The sequence below is a fragment of the Gambusia affinis genome, linkage group LG22 (genome assembly GCF_019740435.1).
Source record: "Gambusia affinis linkage group LG22, SWU_Gaff_1.0, whole genome shotgun sequence".
Lineage (NCBI taxonomy): Eukaryota > Metazoa > Chordata > Actinopteri > Cyprinodontiformes > Poeciliidae > Gambusia > Gambusia affinis.
In genome coordinates, this window is record NC_057889.1 from 20,879,453 (window position 1) to 20,902,215 (window position 22,763).

Below are 22,763 nucleotides of genomic sequence, written 5' to 3' on the forward strand. Positions count from 1 at the left end.
AACTTCACAAGCCTATTGTGCTACCTCGATGATCTGATGGTTTTTGCACCTACAGAGGAAACCGCACTCCATCGCCTACACATGGTTTTCTCCCGCCTTAAAGAACACAATCTTAAAGTGCTTCTTCGCACCAAGAAGTGCTTCTTCCTTGGGCATGTCATCAGTGACAATGGTGTCCAAACAGACCCTGAGAAAGTGAAGGCCATAAATGACATCCAAGTCACTGACCTCATGCAGCCTGATGGAAAAACACCTTGCCCTAGCAAAATCAGATCTTATCTAGGCATGGTGATGTATTATCAAAGCTTCATTGAGGCATGTTCTGCAAAGGCAAAACCACTGTTTAAACTAACAGCTGGACTGGATGCTCAAAACAAACACAAAAGAGGTCGCAAACCTGTCAAAAGGAAAGGTCATGTGAAGTTGACACCTGCTGATTGGACAGATGCATGCCAGACTGCTTTTGAAACACTGAAACATGACCTCATGACAAGAGTCACTCTAGCACACCCAGATTTCAAGGCCCCATTCATTCTGGCTGTCGACGCATCTTTTGATGGGATTGGAGCTGTCCTGTCACAACTACCACCTGGTGGAACAGTGGCCAGGCCAGTTGCCTTTGCAAGTAAAACTCTTTCATCCTCTCAACTGAACTACCCTGCACACCGCCTTGAATTTCTTGCCTTGAAATGGGCAGTATAGACAAATTCAGCCATTGGTTGAAGGGCAGACACTTCACCATATGGACTGACAATAATCCATTGACATATATTCTGACCAAACCCAGACTTGACGCGTGTGAACAGCGGTGGGTGGCAAAGCTTGCTGCATATGATTTTGACCTAAAATACATCCCTGGCCCAAAGAACATTGTTGCAGACGCCTTGAGCCGTGAGCCATTTGTCCAATCATGTGTGGGTCATCGCCTCATAAATGAGCCATATACCTCGCTGTTGGACCAGGTTAACAGTGTGAATGACAGACTCGTACAGGATGTCTTCAGAGTGTCCAACAACTGTCAAGCTGTTGTAGATGATAGTAGTGAGATGCCAAATGAGCCAGTTCAAGATACAGTTCCACCAAACACAAAAGGCTCAGTCTCAGCAGAGGAAGTTGCTGCCATCCTCAATGTTCAGTCCAGCGGAGGTGTGAGTCATATGATGGGAACTGGTGTTGACCCCAATTTTCTGCTGGATGAAAACCAGTCGTCTTCATTCCCACAGAGCCAGCTTATCAATTGGCAGGAGTCTGACAACACAATCAGCAGAGCCATGTACTATGTACAGAGACATAGAAGACCTACCAAACGTGAAAGGGCTAATGAATCACGAAGCGTGATTAAGCTACTGAAACACTGGACCAGACTCACCATACAGAATGGCATGCTGTACAAGGCAAGGAAAGATCCTCACATGAATAAGAAAATCCTCCAGTTCATAGTACCTGACTCAATGAAGCAGAAAGTTCTCCATGGTCTCCATGATGCAGCGGGTCACCAAGGCCAGCACCGTACCTTGTCCCTGGCGAGGCAAAGATTTTTCTGGAGTGGCATGGGCCACGATATAATGAACTATGTTCGGTCCTGCCAGCGCTGCATTGTAGGGAAGACACCGGAACCACACAGCCGTGCGCTACTTCAAAACATAGTCACTACTGAGCCTATGGAATTAGTCTGCATAGACTTTTGGACTGCTGAGCAAGGGAACAAGTCTGTGGATGTTCTAGTTGTGACCGATCATTTCTCCAAGATGGCACACGCCTTTCCCTGCAAGAATCAGACTGCCAAGGAAGTTGCTCGTCGTCTCTGGAACAACTTCTTTCTCATTTATGGGTTTCCTCGCCGTATACATTCTGATCAAGGGGCCAACTTTGAGAGCAAGCTAATCAAAGAACTTCTAGAGATGGCTGGGATACAGAAATCCCATACAACCCCTTATCACCCCATGGGGAATGGTATCGCAGAGAGATTCAACAGGACTCTGGGAGACATGATCAGATCCCTTCCCCCTCAGCCAAAAGCAAAATGGCCACAAATACTGCAGCTACTAACCTTTTGCTATAACTGCACAGAGCATGAGACAACAGGGTTTGCACCATTCTACCTGGTGTTTGGAAGGATCCCTCGTCTACCTGTTGATGTGATGTTTCAACATGCCCTCAACAATGATATTGTTGTCAACTACTCAGATTTTGTTTCTCACCTAAAGAAAGATCTACACGAGGCTGCTCAGATTGTGCAGAAAAACAGTCTCAAGGAACAGACTCGCCATGCCAATCTATACAACCGCAAGTTCAAGGGATCACCTCTCGTCATTGGAGACAGAGTACTGATCGCCAACAGAGGAGTGCCAGGAAAACGCAAGATTGCAGACAAGTGGGAATCTACCCCTTATGAGGTCATATCAGTGAAGCCTGATATCAATGTCTACAAAGTTAAGGATGTCCTAACGGGCAGAGAGAGAGTTGTCCACAGAAATCTGCTACTCTCTGTTAGCTTCTTGCCATGTGAGAGTGCTGGAGACCATGAATCTGACAGTACTGCTGCTATGCATGGAAGTGGTCTATATCCAGATGTACCTGATGTAATGGAGGACAGTGATGTCCGCACAGTCAATTGGCTGATGCAGTCTGGCGATGATGGAACCCATTCAGATGATGACGACTCACTTGACCGGGAATCCTGTGCCATCCAGTCTGACTCTCTCCCAGTTGTTACATCCAGTCCAACCAGTCACCCGATTCCTGTCCACAATATTGGCCACTCAACAGTCGATGATATAAAAGATCCAAAACATTGCCCAGACATGGTAATAACCCCTACCAACTCTGTCCATCCAGACGTGCCCTCTCCTGACAAACTCCTCATAGACATTGACACCCCTGTGACAGCTACTCCAGACGGTGACTGTTCAGACACTGCCCTTCCAGACTCCTTAACCCAGACTGTTTCCACACAGCTGGACCGTCGTATTCTTAGGGACCGTAGTTCCATTAGGCCCCCCAGACGTCTTATTTGTGAGATGAACAATCAAACAGTAGATGAGACTTCTTTATCTGCCGTATCTGTTAGTTCCCTGATTCAGTTTTTTTCAAATGCATTTTCAATTTAAGTAACAGAGTTAGGACAGTATTAAGCATTGAAGTGCTTGAGTAGTACTTTTAGGATCACAGGAACATTGTTTACATTTCAGAGGCGTAATGGGCACCTTTGAGTCTGTGTTTAGCTAGGAGTTTGATCGCCTCCTTTCTTTACATACTCCTTTTTGGGAGAGTTTTTACACTGACAAGTATACACAGTTTTGTTCCTAGTGTTGCACACTTTCTTTTTGCTTTCCCCTTGGTACACACATTTTTTAATTTGTTTGTTTGTTTTTGTTTTGTTCGATCCGAAATATTACTTTTCATATTTAGCAGAATTTCAGGGGGGTGTATGTAACGGATATTAGATACAAAAGTTGAAATTCTTGCTAAAATGTGTTTGGTAAACATCTTTGTATATATTTTATAACTGCCTTGGGATGAGTGGTGTTTGGCGCCTCTACTGGTTGCCTATAAATAAGAGAAACCGGAAATTCCACACAGACGGTTTTGCACTCTTATGTGGTAAGTCATCAGGTCTGGTTCTCCTCTGACTTGTTTTTGTGATTTTGTTCGGGGACTAAATTGGAGTGTTGTTGCAGTACACAGAGAACAGGTGGACTAGTAGGGGAGGCTGACGGGATGTTTTTGTCGACCACTCATTGCAGGTAAAAGTGTAAATAATTTGATGTGTCAGTTATGTTTGTCAGTTTGTCAGTTACGTTTGTCAGTTTGTCAGTTGTATTAGCCTGTTTGTCAGTTATGTTTGCCTATTTGTTAGTTTGTTTATTAGCTGTTTTCATGACAACATGGCCGTTATTTTCTGTTAAGCACTAGAGGGTGCTATTTAGTAATTTAATGATTAATTTTGATTGCTATCTGTGTTTGTTTTTCTAGATTGTTTTGTTTATAGAAGAAAGATGAAATTGTATGGGATTTATATTAAAGATGTATTATTAAGTATAATCACTATACGATCGCATGTTATAGAGAAAATATGTTGATAAACTTCATTGTAATAATCATTTGACACAGACGGTTTTGCACTCTTATGTGTACACAGAGAACAGGTGGACTAGTAGGGGAGGCTGACGGGATGTTTTTGTCGACCACTCATTGCAGGTTGTAAAATAAACCACTTACAATCCAACCCACTGTCCACGCGAGTCTGTATGACAGGACCGGTAAAAAGGAAGCTGTTACATAAGCATACAAGCAGTATTTCAAAATGACTTATGTTTTATAAACAATAATAGTACTTATTAATTTGGTGCTATGAAAAGAGCGTTTTTTCTTTTGCTGGTAATAAACTGTCACAAAGCATAAATAAGATTTTTACTTTTATGTTCAATTTCTGTTTTAGACTATATCTACCATCAACGATAAAAAAAAAAAAAAAACAGACTAACTTTTCTGTAAAATTCACCAAAGTGACGATTTTTAAGTATTATACGTAGTGTTTCAAAAGAGCAGAGAAAATCTTATGTTCTTTGAACAATAACAATATTTGTTGTTAAGCTGTTGCTAAGAGATGACAGTGTTTTCTTGTAACCAAGGGCCACAATGTAAACATTAGATATTTTAGGTTTTCAAAGTTTACAAACTCTAAATTTGTTGTCTAAGCATATAAGAAGTATTTCAAAAGAACTTATATTTTATAAACAATAATATAACTTATTAATTTGGTGCTCAGAGATGAGCGTTTTTTTTTTTCTGGTAAACTGCCACGAAGTATAAATCAGATTTTTACTTTTGTTTTCAATGTCTGTGTACCATTAATGGCAAATAAAACATTTTCACTTTTCTCCAAAATTCACTAACTTGACAATTCTTAAGTAGAATATGACTAGTATTTTAAAAGAGCAGAGAAAATCATGATTTTTGAACAATAACAACATTTGTTGTTAAGTAGTTGCTAAGAGATGACAGCATTTTCTGGTAACCAATGCCACAATGTAAACATTAGATATTTTAATTTTGCAAAGTTTACCAACTCTAAATTTGTTGTGTAAGCATACAAGCAGTATTTCAAAATGACTTATGTTTTATAAACAATAATAGTACTTATTAATTTGGTGCTATGAAAAGAGCGTTTTTTCTTTTGCTGGTAATAAACTGTCACAAAGCATAAATAAGATTTTTACTTTTATGTTCAATTTCTGTTTTAGACTATATCTACCATCAACGATAAAAAAAAAAAAACAGACTAACTTTTCTGTAAAATTCACCAAAGTGACGATTTTTAAGTATTATACGTAGTGTTTCAAAAGAGCAGGGGAAATCTTATGTTCTTTGAACAATAACAATATTTGTTGTTAAGCTGTTGCTAAGAGATGACAGTGTTTTCTTGTAACCAAGGGCCACAATGTAAACATTAGATATTTTAGGTTTTCAAAGTTTACAAACTCTAAATTTGTTGTCTAAGCATATAAGAAGTATTTCAAAAGAACTTATTTTTAATAAACAATAATATAACTTATTAATTTGGTGTTAACAGATGAGCTGTTTCTTTTTTTTTTCTGGTTACAAACTGCCACGAAGCATAAATCAGATTTTTACTTTTGTGTTCAATGTCTGTGTACCATTAATGGCAAAAAAATATTTTCACTTTTCTCCAAAATTCACCAACTTGACAATTCTTAAGTAGAATAAGATGACTAGTATTTTTAAAAGAGCAGAGGAAATCATGATTTTTGAACAATAACAACATTTGTTGTTAAGCTGTTGCTAAGAGATGACAGCATTTTCTGGTAACCAAGGCCACAATGATCCCACATTAGATATTTTAGTTTTTCAAAATTTACCAACTCTAAATTTGTTGTCTAAGCATATAAGCATTATTTAAAAAGAACTTTTATTTTATAAACAATAACATACCTTATTAATTTGGTGCTAAGAAATGAGTGTTTTTTTTCTTTTTCTGGTAATAAACTGTCACGAAGCATAAATCAGATTTTTACTTTTATGTTCAATTTCTGTTTGATCTACCATCAATAATAAAAAAACAAACTAACCTTTCTGTAAAATTCACCAAAGTGACAATTCTTAAGTATTATAAGATATGTAGTGTTTCAAAAGAGCAGAGGAAATCTTATGTTCTTTGAACAATAACAATATTTGTTGTTAAGCTGTTGCTAAGAGATGACAGCGTTTTCTGGTAACCAAGGGCCACAATGTAAACATTAGATATTTTAGTTTTTCAAAGTTTACAAACTCTAAATTTGTTGTCTAAGCATATAAGAAGTATTTTAAAAGAATTTATTTTTTATAAACAATAACAACTTATTAATTTGGTGTTAAGAGATGAGCGTTTTCTTTTTTTGGGGGGTTACTAACTGCCACGAAGCATGAATCAATTCTTAAGTGGAATAAGATGACTAGTATTTTAAAAGAGCAGAGGAAATCATGTTTTTTGAACAATAACAACATTTGTTGTTAAGCAGTTGCTAAGAGATGACAGCGTTTTCTGGTAACCAAGGCCACAATGTAAACATTAGATATTTTAATATTGCAAAGTTTACCAACTCCAAATTTGTTGTCTAAGCATATAAGCATTATTTAAAAAGAACTTATAATATATAAACAATAATATTACTTATTAATTTGGTGCTAAGAAATGGGCGTTTTTTTCTATTTTTGGTAATAAACTTTCACGAAGCATAAATCAAATTTTTACTTTTATGTTCAATTTCTGTTTGATCTACCATCAATAATAAAAAAACAAACTAACCTTTCTCCAAAATTCACCAACTTGACAATTCTTAAGTAGAATAAGATGACTAGTATTTTAAAAGAGCAGAGGAAATCATGTTTTTTGAACAATAACAACATTTGTTGTTAGGCAGTTGCTAAGAGACGACAGCATTTTCTGGTAACCAAGGCCACAATGTAAACATTAGATACTTTAATTTTGCAACGTTTACCAACTCTAAATTTGTTGTCTAAGCATATAAGCATTATTTAAAAACAACTTATATTATATAAAAAAATAATATTACTTATTATTTTAGTGCTAAGAAATGGGCGTTTTTTTCATTTTCTGGTAATAAACTGTCACGAAGCATAAATCAGATTTTTACTTTTATGTTCAATTTCTGTTTTATTGTATATCTACCATCAGTGATGAAAAAAATAGACTAACTTTTCTGTAAAATTCACCAAAGTGACGATTTTTAAGTATTATAAGATACGTAGTATTTCAAAAGAGCAAAGGAAATCTTATGTTCTTTGAACAATAACAATATTTGTTGTTAAGCTGTTGCTAAGCGATGAAAGCCTTTTCTGGTAACCAAGAGCCACAATGTAAACATTAGATATTTTAGTTTTGCAAAATTTACCAACTCTAAATTTGTTGTGTAAGCATATAAGCAGTATTTTAAAAGTACTTATGTTTTATAAACAATAACATTACTTATTTATTTGGTGCTATGAAAAGCGTTTTTTTTCTTTTTCTGGTAATAAACTGCCACGAAGCATAAATCTGATTTTTACTTTTGTGTTCAATGTCTATGTACCATTAATGGCAAAAAAATCATTTTCACCTTTCTCCAAAATTCACCAAAGTGACGATTTGTAAGTATTATAATATACGTAGTATTTCAAAAGAGCAGAGGAAATATTATGTTCTTTGAACAATAACAATATTTGCTGTTAAGCTGTTGCTAAGCGATTAAAGCCTTTTCTGGTAACCAAGGGCCACAATGTAAACATTAGATATTTTAGTTTTGCAAAGTTTACAAACTCTAAATTTGTTGTCTAAGCATATAAGAAGTATTTTAAAAGAATTTATTTTTTATAAACAATAACAACTTATTAATTTGGTGTTAAGAGATGAGCGTTTTCTCTTTTTCTGGTAATAAACTGTCACAAAGCATACACTGTAAAAAGTAATAAGTTCACTTTACTTAAAAAAAGTTAGGAAACCGATTGCCTCAAAATCTTCAAGTAAAGTAGCTAATTCATTTTAAGGTGTTATTGCTAAAAATAACTATGTTTAGACCACTCAGATAAAGGCAGTAAACCTGAGTACCGTTAACTCAAAATCATTAATTGGGTTAACTGTAAAATATTCATTCAGACAACTCATGCAATGGCGGTAAACTTGAGTATAGGTAACTCAAAATCCATTAGTAAAGTTGACTATAAAATGTCAATTATGACTACTTCAAATTGTGAGTTATGTCAATTAAGCAGTACTCATAAAAATAAGTTATACTTACACGTTTAAGAGTTCACATTACTTGTAAAATATCAGGAAACCGATTGCCTTGATATGTTCAAGTAAGATGAACCAAAAGTGTTAAGTTATTGGAACGAAGAGCCAACAGACAACAGTTTGAATGGAAAAAAATGTTTAATAATTAAACAAGTTTACCTTAAATACAAGGTTCTCAAGTGTGGTTACATACACACTAACCTGGAAACAAAGTTTTCCAAAGACTTTTTATAGGGAAAAAAAATGACACGACTTTTTTTCTAGGGTAGCCTTCAAACTAATATTGAATCCTTCAAATGGCCCTCAGTCTTTAAAACTTTGAGAATCCCTGCTTAAATGTCTTTGTTGACTGGTGTGAAACAAAAACTCAATTCTCAATACTAGAGCCCAACATTTATCATAACATTGATAAAGTAAATAGTGAAGTAGTGAAGTGAAGTAATGTTTCTCCTCATTAACATAAAACCATTTAGTAGTCTGCAAGTGCAATGATGCTCTCTCCAACAAAAAAAGAATCAAACAATAAATAAAAATCACTTTTCCAATAAGGGTAAAGGTATCAACGTTGATCCATAATGTCACATCACATTCACTCATTGCATCAGAAGATTTTTGAGTGATTGTATTTTTGGTTTTAGGGATTTATGTCCAAGTGACAGAAGCACCCTTTGGATGAAGTCAAAGGTGTACTTCAGTTGTTGAGGGTACTCCAAATTCAGAGAATAAATAAGTCCAAAGAGCAAACACATGGCATGTGGAAGATTCCCAAGATCATTCATGACAAAACTTCCTTCCAAAATGATGGCAGTACTTGAAGACTGGAGGTGCAGTGAGTCAGTGGAGGCCTGCCTGTCCTCAGGAATGATGGTCAGGATCCCAATGGGGGTGTGAGACACGTCTGGGTCTTCGCAGTCCTAACAACAATAGAAGCAACACCACAATTACATATCAACATAACACTTCTTTAGGGTGACCAGACGTCCTCTTTTTCCCGGACATGTCCTACTTTTCAGACCTAAAAAAATGTCCGGGGGGAATTTAAAAATCGTCCGGGATTTTGGTCAACTGCCTCAAAACACATTACATAGCTTACAGTGCATTGTGATTACATTGCCACTCCGTTCCACTACTCCATTCCAGGTTTCTTTAGAGGCAAAGAATCGGTAGCACATGTACACACATGTGCTACCGATTTCTTTTTGTGCTACCGCTGGTTCCCCCCCCACCTGCCTCCCCCATCTCCAACCCCCTCATGCATGTGTGTCCGCCGATTCTACCCCCCCGCCAACAAAAAAAGAAGTGTCCTCCTTTTCAGAAACCCAAATCTGGTGACCCTACACTTCTTCATCACGGCTGCTTCTCCTACAGTTTACAGCTGTCCTACCTATGGCAGTCTACTCATCATAAGCCTTCTATAACAGTACAGCGGCTTTTTTAACCCGCCAACATCTTTATCCTTATCCCTTTTCCTTTTGTTTTTGCGCCCGGATAGCTTTTTGCACTGCCGCTCCATCTTGTTGCCACTAAATAAACATGATATTTTCGATTAACGTTAGTCCCAGGCATCGCTAAATCATTACACATAAAGTTAACCTCAAAACCTGACTTACGGATGAATTATAATACGAGATAACGAATATAAGTTTGCTAAAAACAGTGGGACTTACGACAAAACTTAGCTGCAGCAACCGCCGATTGTTGACAGTTTGGCGCTTTCTTTCAACACGTCGCCACTCGTCAGTGTCCAATGCGCATGTGCGCTCAACGAGAGCTGCGAATGATGCCGAAGTTTTTGCTGGTTATGCAGTTGCTCACTCATAACTCCAAGTTCGGGTTACTTGCTGCTGATGAGTTTGATTACTTGCCTCAGTAGAAAGTTGTCTTTGCTAAGTTTAAGTTAGTATAGTCAACAGACTAAGCTGGAATGAGTTCAGGTCACTTTTCTTTTTGAGTACACTTTACTTTTGCATTTTACAGTGTAAATGAGATTTTTACTTTTATGTTCAATTTCTGTTTTATAGTATATCTACCATCAATGATAAAAAAAACAAACTAACTTTTCTGTAAAATTCATCAAAATGACGATTTTTAAGTATTATAATATACATAGTGTTTCAAAAGAGCAGAGGAAATCTTATGTTCTTTGAACAATAACAATATTTGTTGTTAAGCTGTTGCTAAGAGATGACAGCGTTTTCTGGTAACCAAGGGCCACAATGTAAACATTAGATATTTTAGTTTTGCAAAATTTACCAACTCAAATTTGTTGTGTAAGCATACAAGAAGTATTTCAAAAGTGCTTATGTTTTATAAACAATAATATTACTTATTAATTTGGTGCTAAGAAATGAGCGTTTTCTCTTTTTCTGGTAATAAACTGTCACAAAGCATAAATTAGATTTTTACTTTTATTTTCAATTTCTGTTTTATAGTATATCTACCATCAATGATAAAAAAAAAAACCAAACTTTTCTGTAAAATTCATCAAAATGACGATTTTTAAGTATTATAATATACGTAGTGTTTCAAAAGAGCAGAGGAAATCTTATGTTCTTTGAACAATAACAATATTTGTTGTTAAGCTGTTGCTAAGAGGTGACAGCGTTTTCTGGTAACCAAGGGCCACAATGTAAACATTACATATTTTAGTTTTTCAAAGTTTACCAACTCTAAATTTGTTGTCTATAAAACATAAGTTCTTTTTAAATACTGCTTATCTGCTTAAACAATAATATTACTTATTAATTTGGTGCTAAGAGATTAGCGTTTTTTCTTTTTCTGGTAACAAACTGCCACGAAGTATAAATCAGATTTTTACTTTTGTGTTCAATGTCTGTGTATCTTTAATGGTAAAAAAATATTTTCACTTATCTCCAAAATTCACCAACTTGACAATTCCTATGTAGAATCAGATGAGTATGCATGCAAACTCCATGCAGAAAGACCCCGGGCCGGGAATCGAACCCAGGAACTTCTTGCTGCAAGGCAACAGTGCTACCAACTGCAGCCCTCGAATGTGTCCTTTCCTCTGTTTTATCTTATTTCGTTAGAAACTGTGGAGTACTCACTTTTAACTCAGAAAAGGAATTAGAACAAACTTGGAATACAGAGACTCTAGTTTATTAGTCACTCTTTAGCTTACATTTTAGAAAGTGTAGTACTCCCGACGTAGATCAATATTAGATTATTATGCAGAAAGACTCCTATTATTGCAACCCAGAAAAGGGATTACAACAAACTTAGAATCCAGAAAAAATTCTCCGACAACAGGAACATTTAGTTTTTATTATTACTTAGAAACTGTGGAGTACTTGTTACTTTTACAATTTTAGAGCATACTTTGAAAGTTCAGAGATACTCATATTTTCAGTATCTAGCAACCCAGAAGTCCAGAGGATACTTACTTACTTACACTTATTTAGCAACACAGAACAGGGATTAGAACTTGGAACCCAGAAAAACTACCTTAGTAATTACTTTTTAGACTCCTATTCTCCCAACCCAGAAAAGGAATTAGACCAGAGGATACTTAGTTATTCTTATCTACCAACCCTGAATAGAAATATCTAGTTTATTTACTTTGGATCAACATTGTTACCCGTAGATTCTTTTTCCTCTTTCTTTTGGTTTGTTATTTTGTTTGTATTTCCTTTTAATTCCTGTAAAGCACTTTGTATTGCCTTGTTGCTGAAAATGTGCAATATAAATAAAATTACCTTTACTAAGACTTTACTAGGAAGAATCCAGCTCCTCATCTCAATATAACCAAATTCTAAAAGAAAACAAATCTAATTTGATTTATTAAATAGAAAATTTTCAGTATGTCATATACAATCTAATGTTTTTGGAGGAGATTGTGATATGTCTGTTTCAGAATACTGGCAGACTGATAATAGATGATACAGGAGGAGAATATTCTGATAAATATATATTTTCTATGAGGAAAATGGGAAAACTGACAAAGCTGAAGAAAAAGATAAAATATAAACATATTATTATTTATTATCTTATTGCCTTTTAAGTGTTTCTCTTTACTATCACTTGTGGTGTTCCTCAGTTTTTCACATAATCTTTTCTGCTCATATTCTATCCAGACCTCTATGATCATGTGGCTGATGGCTCTTCAGACCGAGGAGGGTTTGCAGATCCAGAGATGAGCTCATGTTGATGGACTTCCTGAACAGAGTTCACTCATCTCAAACACACACAGTGTCCTTACATATCAGCTACATAACTTTACACACACACCTCATGCATTTATGGACAGTTATGTGTCCATTCATGCACAACATTCACAGGTGGACAAAGTTGTTGGTATCTTCTGTTAATGACTGAAAAACCCACAGTGGCACTGAAACAACCTGAAACTGACCAAAGAAATAAATTAAAATTTACTGAAAATTAACCAATAAAAATCAGACATTGTTTTTAATTGAGGTTCAACAGAATAAGAAAATGGCAGACCAAGATGACTGCAATTTTTTTAGTTTGATACTGAAAAGATTATTCTGAAACTTAAGAACCACAGGACTGGAGCCGATCTCCCTGGCTGTGGCTGCAGGAAGAAAATGGACAAATTCAAGAGAATTATGATATGAATGGTTACTAAAAGTCCAGAACAACCAAGTCTAGAAAGCAAAGGTGAACTTCACGGCCAAGGTGGACTTCATGTGAAATGACCAAAGAGGAAAGCAAATCATAAAAAAGTGAGGCTGGAATTTACCACACAGGTTCTAAGAGAAATGAGACAACAGGTGCATCAGCTCTTTGGTCACAGACACAAAAATGTTTTAGCTACCATCATTTTAATTGACCCACAATTTAAAAGTCTGACTTTCATCAGTTTGTCAGTAAACAATTTTTTTCTACATTTCTCAGTTTCGACGTACTTCTGTTACCACTGTGGTGCTTTTTGTTCATTACCAGAGGGGTACCAACTATTCATGTATGCTCACTTACAAAGAATGTACACAATTTCCCCCCATATATCCAGTTTTAATTTTCTATTACTTTTATTATTATTACTAATAGTAATATTACTACTGTGTGAAGAGATGCGCTCCTGCTTTTATATTTGATTTTTAATGTTTAAATATTAATAAATATGTAAACTGTAACTGTCCAAGTTTCTTCAATTTATTTTGATAAATTTGCTTTTTCTTTATCGCTGAGCGAGAAATGTCCCCAAATTTAGTCTTGGAAATCTGGTCACCTTAATGTTTACCAACTCTAAATTTGTTGTCTAAGCATATAAGCAGTATTTAAAAATAACTTATATTGTATAAACAATAATATTACTTATTAATTTGGTGCTAAGAAATGAGCGTTTTTTTTCTTTTTCTGGAAATAAACTGTCACGAAGAATAAATCAGATTTTTACTTTTATGTTCAATTTCTGTTTGATCTACAATCAATAATAAAAAAAACAACAACTAACTTTTCTGTAAAATTCGCCAACTTGACGATTCTTAAGTAGAATAAGATGACTAGTATTTTAAAAGAGCAGAGGAAATCTTATGTTTGTTGAACAATAACAATATTTGTTGTTATGCTGTTGCTAAGAGATGACAGCGTTTTCTGGTAACCAAGGGCCACAATGTAAACATTAGATATTTTAGTTTTTCAAAGTTTACCAACTCTATATTTGTTGTCTAAGCATATAAGCAGTATTTCAAAAGAACATATATTTTATAAACAATAATATGACTTATTAATTTGGTGTGAAGAGATTAGCTTTTTTCTTTTTCTGGTTACAAACTGCCACAAAACATAAATCAGATTTTTACTTTTGTGTTCAATGTCTGTGTACCATTAATGGCAAAAAAAAACATTTTCACTTTTCTCCAAAATTCACTAACTTGACAATTCTTAAGTAGAATAAGATGACTAGTATTTTAAAAAAAGCAGAGGAAATCATGATTTTTGAACAATAACAATATTTGTTGTTAATCAGTTGCTAAGAGATGACAGCGTTTTCTGGTAACCAAGAGCCACCATGTAAACATTAGATATTTTAGTTTTTCAAAGTTTACCAACTCTAAATTTGTTGTCTAAGCATATAAGCAGTATTTAAAAAGAACTTATGTTTTATAAACAATCATATTATTTATTAATTTGTTGCTCAGAAATGAGCAGTTTTTTTTCTTTATAGGGTAATAAACTGTCACGAAGCATAAATCAGATTATTTCTTTTATGTTCAATTTCTGTTTTGTAGGATATATACCATCAATAATAAAAAAAACAAACTAACCTTTCTGTAAAATTCACCAACTTGACAATTCTTAATTAGAATAAGATGACTAGTATTGTTATTGGCCTCGCTAGATACTGCACCAGCTATCCAAACAGCTAAACAATCTTGAACAATGAAGAAACTCCGGACAGCGATGACTGGTTAATGAAGTTTACTTCAGTAGTAGTTCAATTTGTGAAACTGTAACATACAGAAATGCAATGTATTACAATCTAGGCTTTACAGAATGATATAAATAAAATAAAGGACCAACATGGCATTGACTTTCAATGAAATGAGGATGTTAGCTAGCGATTAGCAACAAGAAATTAGCATATAAAAACGGACTCATTAGCGTAATAATAACGGGCTATAAACATACAACTTTACACAATACCATCATATCATGTAACATTACAGGTGTCTCAATGTTTTAACCAAGTAATACTCACAGACAATGCTTTAACAAACACCAAGAAAGAACCAGGAGGAGTGTGGAGCGGCCGTTCGATTCTGGTAACCAAGGGCAACAATGTAGCACTTCCTGTCCATATTCTTCTTCTACTATTAATTCAAACAATAACTTAAAGTGACCACAAGGTGGCGTATTTCAACTAATAATAACACTAGCAATATTATACACAATAAACATAACACTCCCCGCCTGGGAGAATACTATCCCACATTCAAATTAACAGTCACTGAATTGCTCGGGGGACAAAAGCAGAACCACTTCGGTCACAGGGCCCTAAAAAGTCTTCTTAGTTCCCGCATGAGAAGTAATTACTTCAACTTTCCTGACAAATCCGTCCTTCCCTGGGATGGTCTTGGAGATAATAGACATGGGCCACTCGTTCCTTTTGGCCTGAGAGTCCTTGAGCAGAACGATGTCTCCTTCCTTGAGGCTTTGTTTCTTATCCTGCCATTTGTGGCGCAACTGCAGAGTATGAAGATACTCACGTCTCCATTTCGACCAAAAGATATCAGCGAGACTTTGAACCCTTTTCCATTGTTCTTTCAGAAGTATCCCATTTTCAAAGTTTCCAGGAGGTGGTGGCGCACATCCTGTTTTCATGGTGAGCAGCATCGACGGCGTGAGGATAAGAGGTGACTCAGGATCGGTAGACACAGGAACAAGAGGACGAGTATTCATGATGGCACAGACTTCAGCCATAAACGTAGACAACAGTTCGTGGGTCAAGATTGCCCTTTTACAATCTTGGAACATGGAGTTGAGGATGCGCAATCCCGATCATTCGCTCCCAAGCACCACCCATATGTGATGCGTGCGGAGGATTGAAGATCCATGAGCAGTTTTGTTTGTTCAAGTAGCCTTCGACATCTTTGATGGAGAGATCCGTCTCAACCATTTTCAGTTCGTGAGAGGCGCCGATTAAATTTGTGCCGCAATCAGACCTGATTTGTTTTGCTGGGCCTCTGATTGCAAAAAACCGCCTCAGAGCGTTTATGAAACTGTCAGTGCTCATTGTTTCGATTAACTCGATATGTACTGCTCTCGTAGACATGCAGGAAAACATGACGGCCCACCTTTTGGAATTGGCTTGACCTCCTCTTGTGCGACGGGTGAAAACGTCCCACGGCCCAAACACATCCACACCCACGTACGTGAATGGGGGTGCGACCTTCATCCGTTCAGGAGGCAAGTTTCCCATCTGTTGACATTCAGCTTTTCCTCGTAACTTCCTGCATGTGACACACTTGAAAAGAGCAGTGCTAATGCTTCGTTTGGCTCCCACCAGCCAGAATCCTGCAGCTCTTATCGCGCCTTCTGTGAAATGCCTCCCCTGATGTTTCACAGATCCATGGTAATGGCGTATCAGGAGGGTACCCAAGTGGTGTCTGGCTGGAATGATGAGAGGGTGAGTGGTGTCGATACCCAGTTCAGCATGTGTGATTCGGCCCCCAACTCTTAAGAGTCCATCATTGTCCAATATGGGGTGCAGCTTCCAAAGACTGCTTGAGAGGGGAATCTTTGTCCCTTCTGATATGCATTTTAGCTCTTCTTTGTAGTACTCACTTTGAACATTCTTTATGACACAAATCTTTGCCTTTGCCATTTCTTCTTCTGTAGGTCGACAAAGGTGCCAGCCGTGGCAGCTGGATGCTTGGTTGGAGTGATTGAATGAGCGAACGACATGAATCAACTGGGCTATTGCTCTGATGAGAGCGCTGTAGTTTGAGAACCTTTCAAAACATGTTGGAGCGATTGCTGGTTTTGTGACGCGAGTCAGGTTTGTTGTCACCAAGGGGCGTACTTCTATGTCAGCAGCAGGATCAACAAGGTTGTAATTTTCAAAAGGAGGTACCTGTAGTGAAGGCTTGAGGAGGAAGGCCGGTCCTTCCAACCATGTTGTGTTGCTCAGTTGGGCTGCTGTCACAGAACGAGACCCGTAGTCTGCTGGGTTGAGCCCAGATGGAACGTACTTCCATTGGTGAGGGCGTGTCGACTGGAGTATGCGTTGGACTCGGTTATGCACGTACACATAGAATCTTCGGGTCTGGTTGTATATGTATCCTAGCACAACTTTGCTGTCCGTATAGTACTCAATGTTGTCAAATGAAATGTCCATTTCTGCTACTATCAACTCTGCAACTTCAACTGCGAGCACTGCGGCACATAGCTCGAGTCTTGGAATCGTGAGGCCTGATTGAGGAGCCAACTTGGTCTTTCCAAACACAAATCCAATTTCTGTGCTTTCTGATGTTGAGACTTTGATATATGCAACGGCTGCAATGGCTTTTACAGACGCATCAGCAAATATGAAGAGTTCTCTTTTTTGGGCGTTAGTTGTGGAGAGCGAGGTGTAAGGACGCTGTATTTGCAGACTTTGCAGATCTTGGAGAGAGTCCTTCCACTTGCACCACTCTGCCTTTGTATCGTCGGGAAGAGGTGCGTCCCAGTCGTCCGTCAAACTGGTTAGCTCTCTGAGTATTTGCCTGCCTTGGATTGTGATGGGGGCGAGGAACCCAAGAGGGTCGTAGAGGCTATTGACAGTAGAGAGGACGCCTCTACGAGTGAAGGGCTTTTGATCCTCGTCGACTTTGAATGTGAAAGTGTCAAGGCCAACATTCCACAACAGTCCCATACTCCGCTGGACAGGGAGATCTGGTGCACACAGATCCAAGTTTTCGACATCTTTAGCTCTGTCTTCTGGTGGAAAAGCTTCCAGAACAGCTTCGCGGTTTGAGGTGACTTTATGTAGCCTGAGATTTGAACAAGCGAGAGCCTCTTGTGCTTGTTTTAGAACATGAACTGCTTCTTGCTCAGTAGGAAATGACTTGAGGGCATCGTCGACATAGAAATCTCGCTCTATGAACCTGCGCGCATCGGTCCCGAACTCTGCTTCACCAGTCGTTGCCGCTTTCTTGAGGCCATATATAGCGACAGAGGGGGAGGGACTGTTCCCGAAGATGTGCACGCGCATGCGGTACTCAATTATTTCGCAGGACATGTTGTTATCTTTGTACCACAAAAAGCGGAGAAAGTCTCTGTGGCTCTCTTTAACAACAAAACAGTGAAACATGTGTTCAATGTCAGCGGTTACGGCTACTTGTTCTTTTCTGAACCTCATGAGTACTCCGACGAGACTGTTGTTAAGGTCAGGGCCTGTGAGTAGCACGTCGTTGAGAGAGACTCCTTCATAGGGGGCGCTTGAGTCAAACACAACCCTGATCTTTGTGGGTTTCTTGGGATGGTAAACCCCAAACAAAGGTAAGTACCAGCATTCCTGATTGTGGACTAGAGACGGTGCAACCTCTGCATGACCTCTAGCGAGCATGTTCTCCATGAACTCCAGAAAATGTGCTTTCATTTCAGGCCGCTTTCCTAGAGAGCGCCTGAGTGACATGAGACGATCGTAAGCCAGCTGTCTGTTGTTGAGTAGGCGTTGTCGTGGCGACCGAAAGGGCAGTGGACCAACCCAGCTGTTGTCACTGTCCTGGTAGAACTCAGAGTCCATTATTTGGAGGAACCGCATGTCCTCAACTGATGGTGCAAATTTGTGATCGTCAGGTGTGTGAGCGAAAACTTGTTGACCAATCCTGTCCACATTACATCCTGACGCTTGGAAGCTTCTGAGGCTGTGAGAGAGCTCAGGTGTTTCTGTGAATGTTTCTTTGACAGTTATCTGACTGTTACATGGTTGAAGATGACTCGCACGACCGTTCTCCAGAACGAAAGTCTTGTAGCTGCTTACTTGTGTGGGTCTGTGTACACCATCTAGGCAGACGTCACCAACCACGACCCATCCCAGATCCAGTTTCTGAGCAAATGGGGAGTCACCTGGGCCGTTTACTTGCTCTCTGACTTTATGAACTCTCAATACATCTCTGCCCAGCAGTAGAAGTATGTCAGCATCAGAGTCCAATGGTGGGATCTTGTCCGCGATCCGATGCAGATGAGTGTGGTGGGATGCAGCTTGCGGGGTAGGTATTTCTGAGCGGTTGTTGGGAATGTCATTACATTCGAGGAGTGTTGGCAAAGGAAGGCTTAACTGTTCATTTATTGACTCCACCATGAAGCCGCCAGCTCTTCTTCCTGAAACTCCTGTGAGCCCTGCACACGTCTTCAATGTGTAGGGATAACTTGCTCCCTGGATCCGAAACAACTCGAAGAACTGTGAACGTGCAAGAGAACGGTTGCTCTGTTCGTCCAAGATTGCATACATTCTCTTTGTTTGTTCTTTGTGGCCAGCAGGATACACATTGACGAGTATGATTTTGGAACATTCTCTGGCGCTCACCCCTTCTCCGCACACCTCAGTACACGAGAGGTGACTTCTTGGACATCCGCTGCTCTCCCCGCCGTGCTGTGGGGGAGGCGGCGTTTTAGATTCCTGCGGTGCTGGACCTGGATGGAGGGCAGAAATGTGATTATTGCTGTCACACTCCGTGCAAGTGATGTCTGTTGTACAGTTCTTGGCGAGATGATCTGTAGATGAGCAGCAGCGAAAACAGATGTTAAACTTTTTGATTATCTGTTTTCGTTCTTCCAAAGGTTTCTCTCTGAATCCTCTGCAGCGTTTTAACGGGTGGGGTTTGTTGTGTATTGGACACTGTTTGTTGGGGTTTACTGTACTTGTGATTTTTTCCTTATTTTCTGTTTTGTCTTGTACTTGAGTTTTGTGGACAGATATGGGCACTTTGGAAAACCTTTCTGGCATTTGTTTTCTCTCAGGTAACTGGTTTGAGCTGTGGAGGGTGAAGCTTGGGTCAGTTCGCGTTTTGGCCTCAGTGCGAATGAAGTTAGCAAACACAGTGAAAGGCGGAAAACTGACGCCGTGATCACGTTTATACTTTGAGCCGTATGTCATCCACTTCTCTTGCAGATTGTAAGGTAACTTGTCAACTATTGGCTGAATTCCCCTGGATGTGTCCAAGTAAGACAAGCCTGGTAAATATCCATCAAGTTTAGCTGCTTCAAGCTCCAACATTAGGTCAGCTAAGTCTCGGAGTTTGAAAGGCTCTCTGGGGCTGATTTTGGGGAAGCTCTCTACCTTTTGAAAGAGTGCTTGTTCTACAGCTTCTGGAGAGCCATAGACTTCTTCGAGCCTGTCCCAAGCCATGGCTAAACCAGCTTCAGGACATCTAATGTTGACAGCTTTCATTTGTTTGACTTGTCTCGATGAGTTCTTACCGAGGTAACGTACAAGCAGATCTAGTTCCTGTCCTGCAGAAAGGTCCAAACCTGTTATAGCGGTTTTGAAAGATGATTTCCATGCCCAGTAGTTCATGGGTTGGTCATCGAAGCTTGTGAGGCCTGTAGTGATGAGCTGGCTGCGGGCTAGATACTTGGCCAGATCATAAGTTGGCTGGGTCTCGACATGGCTATTGTGTGCATGGTTCATTTTGGGTAACACTGGGGCAAGAGGAGCAAACTGCTTGAAACTGGCAGACTGGGGTTCACAAACTTCACTTTCAGGAGCTGCGTAGTTCATTTCTTGCTTTACAACGAAGGGTTGCAACGGGAGTTCTGGATTATTTATTTCAATTTGAACAGGAGCAGGTGACTCTGCTGCAGTGCGATTTGTTTGATCTAAAACATACTGGGCTGTGCGTGTTGCTTTATTTTCTGTAAGACATGACCCGTATGTTACACTGCGTGTTTCAAAGCCCAATTGTAGTAGTCCTGCTTCCAATGAATTTGCTTCTGCAGCTGCAGCTTCTTGCTCTTGCTCTGCTCTAAGTGCATCAAGGGTTGCCTGTAGACGTGCCTGTTCCACTTTGATTTCTATTTCTTTCTTTGCATATGTAGCTCTTGCTTGAGCAGCTTCGGCCTTTGCTTTAGCTCTTAGTAGCTCAATGCCAGCTGTAGAACTTGCCTTTGATGACTTTAGAGAGTGTACTGACTTATTTTGAGACTTTTGGGATTTGTTTTCTGACATTTTGTGGCTTATGATGACTGAAAGCACTTTACTTGGCTCTTTGGGCTGACTGGAGCTCCACGTGATAGGTTCTGTAGCTTTGTTGCTTGCCGTGGTGCTGTCTTTTCACTGTTATTGGCCTCGCTAGATACTGCACCAGCTATCCAAACAGCTAAACAATCTTGAACAATGAAGAAACTCCGGACAGCGATGACTGGTTAATGAAGTTTACTTCAGTAGTAGTTCAATTTGTGAAACTGTAACATACAGAAATGCAATGTATTACAATCTAGGCTTTACAGAATGATATAAATAAAATAAAGGACCAACATGGCATTGACTTTCAATGAAATGAGGATGTTAGCTAGCGATTAGCAACAAGAAATTAGCATATAAAAACGGACTCATTAGCGTAATAATAACGGGCTATAAACATACAACTTTACACAATACCATCATATCATGTAACATTACAGGTGTCTCAATGTTTTAACCAAGTAATACTCACAGACAATGCTTTAACAAACACCAAGAAAGAACCAGGAGGAGTGTGGAGCGCTGCTCGATTCTGGTAACCAAGGGCAACAATGTAGCACTTCCTGTCCATATTCTTCTTCTACTATTAATTCAAACAATAACTTAAAGTGACCACAAGGTGGCGTATTTCAACTAATAATAACACTAGCAATATTATACACAATAAACATAACAAGTATTTTAAAAGAGCAGAGGAAATCTTGTGTTTTTTGAACAATAACAATATTTGTTGTTAAGCTGTTGCTAAGAGATGACAGCGTTTTCTGGTAACCAAGGGCCACAATGTAAACATTGCACATTTTAGTTTTTCATAGTTTACCAACTCTAAATTTGTTGTCTAAGCATATAAGCAGTTTTTAAAAAGAACTTATATTTTATAAACAATAATATAACTTGGTGGAAAGAGATGAGCGTTTTTAATTTTTCTGGTAACAAATTGCCACGAAGTATAAATCTGGTTTCTACTTTTGTGTTCAATGTCTGTGTAACATTAATGGCAAAAGAAACATTTTCACTTTCCTCCAAAAATCACCAACTTGACAATTCTTAAATAGAATAAGTTACGTAGTATTTTAAAAGAGCAGAGGAAATCATGTTTTTTGAACAATAACTATATTTGTTGTTAAGCTGTTGCTAAGCGATGAGAGCGTTTTCTGGTAACCAGGGCCACAATGTAAACATTAGATATTTAAATTTTGCAATGTTTACCAACTCTAAATTTGTGTTCTAAGCATATAAGCAGTATTTCAAAAGAACTCATATTTTATAAACAATAATATTACTTATTAATTTGGTGCTAAGAAATGATTGTTTTTTCTTTTTCTGGTAATAAAGTGTCCCGAAGCATAAATCAGATTTTTACTTTTATATTCAATTTCTGTCTCATAGTATATCTACCATAAATGATAAAAAACACAAACAAACCTTTCTGTAAAATTCAACAAAGTGATGATTCTTAAATATTATAAGATGCGTAGTATTTCAAAAGAGCAGAGGAAATCTTATGTTCTTTGAACAATAACAATATTTGTTGTTAAGCTGTTGCTAAGAGATGACAGCGTTTCTGGTAACCAAGGGCCACAATGTAAACATTAGATATTTTAGTTTTTCAAAGTTTACCAACTCTAAATTAGTTGTCTAAGAATATAAGCAGTATTTAAAAAGAACTTATGTTTTATAAATAATATTAAATTGGTGCTAAGAGATGAGCGTTTTTTTCTGGTAACATGCTGCCATGAAGTTTAAATCAGATTTTCACTTTTGTGTTCAACGTCTGTGTACCATTAATGGCAAAAAAAACAAAACATTTTCACTTTC

The 22,763-nt window shown here is 38.0% G+C and overlaps 1 long non-coding RNA gene across 1 annotated transcript; it reads left to right on the top strand.

Moving 5' to 3' along the window:
• Positions 1 to 3,567: 3,567 nt before the first annotated feature.
• Positions 3,568 to 4,228, top strand: LOC122825491. Its single transcript, XR_006369649.1, has 2 exons — positions 3,568 to 3,746; positions 4,142 to 4,228. It is a non-coding gene; the product is annotated as an uncharacterized LOC122825491 (long non-coding RNA).
• The last annotated feature ends 18,535 nt before the right edge of the window (positions 4,229 to 22,763 follow it).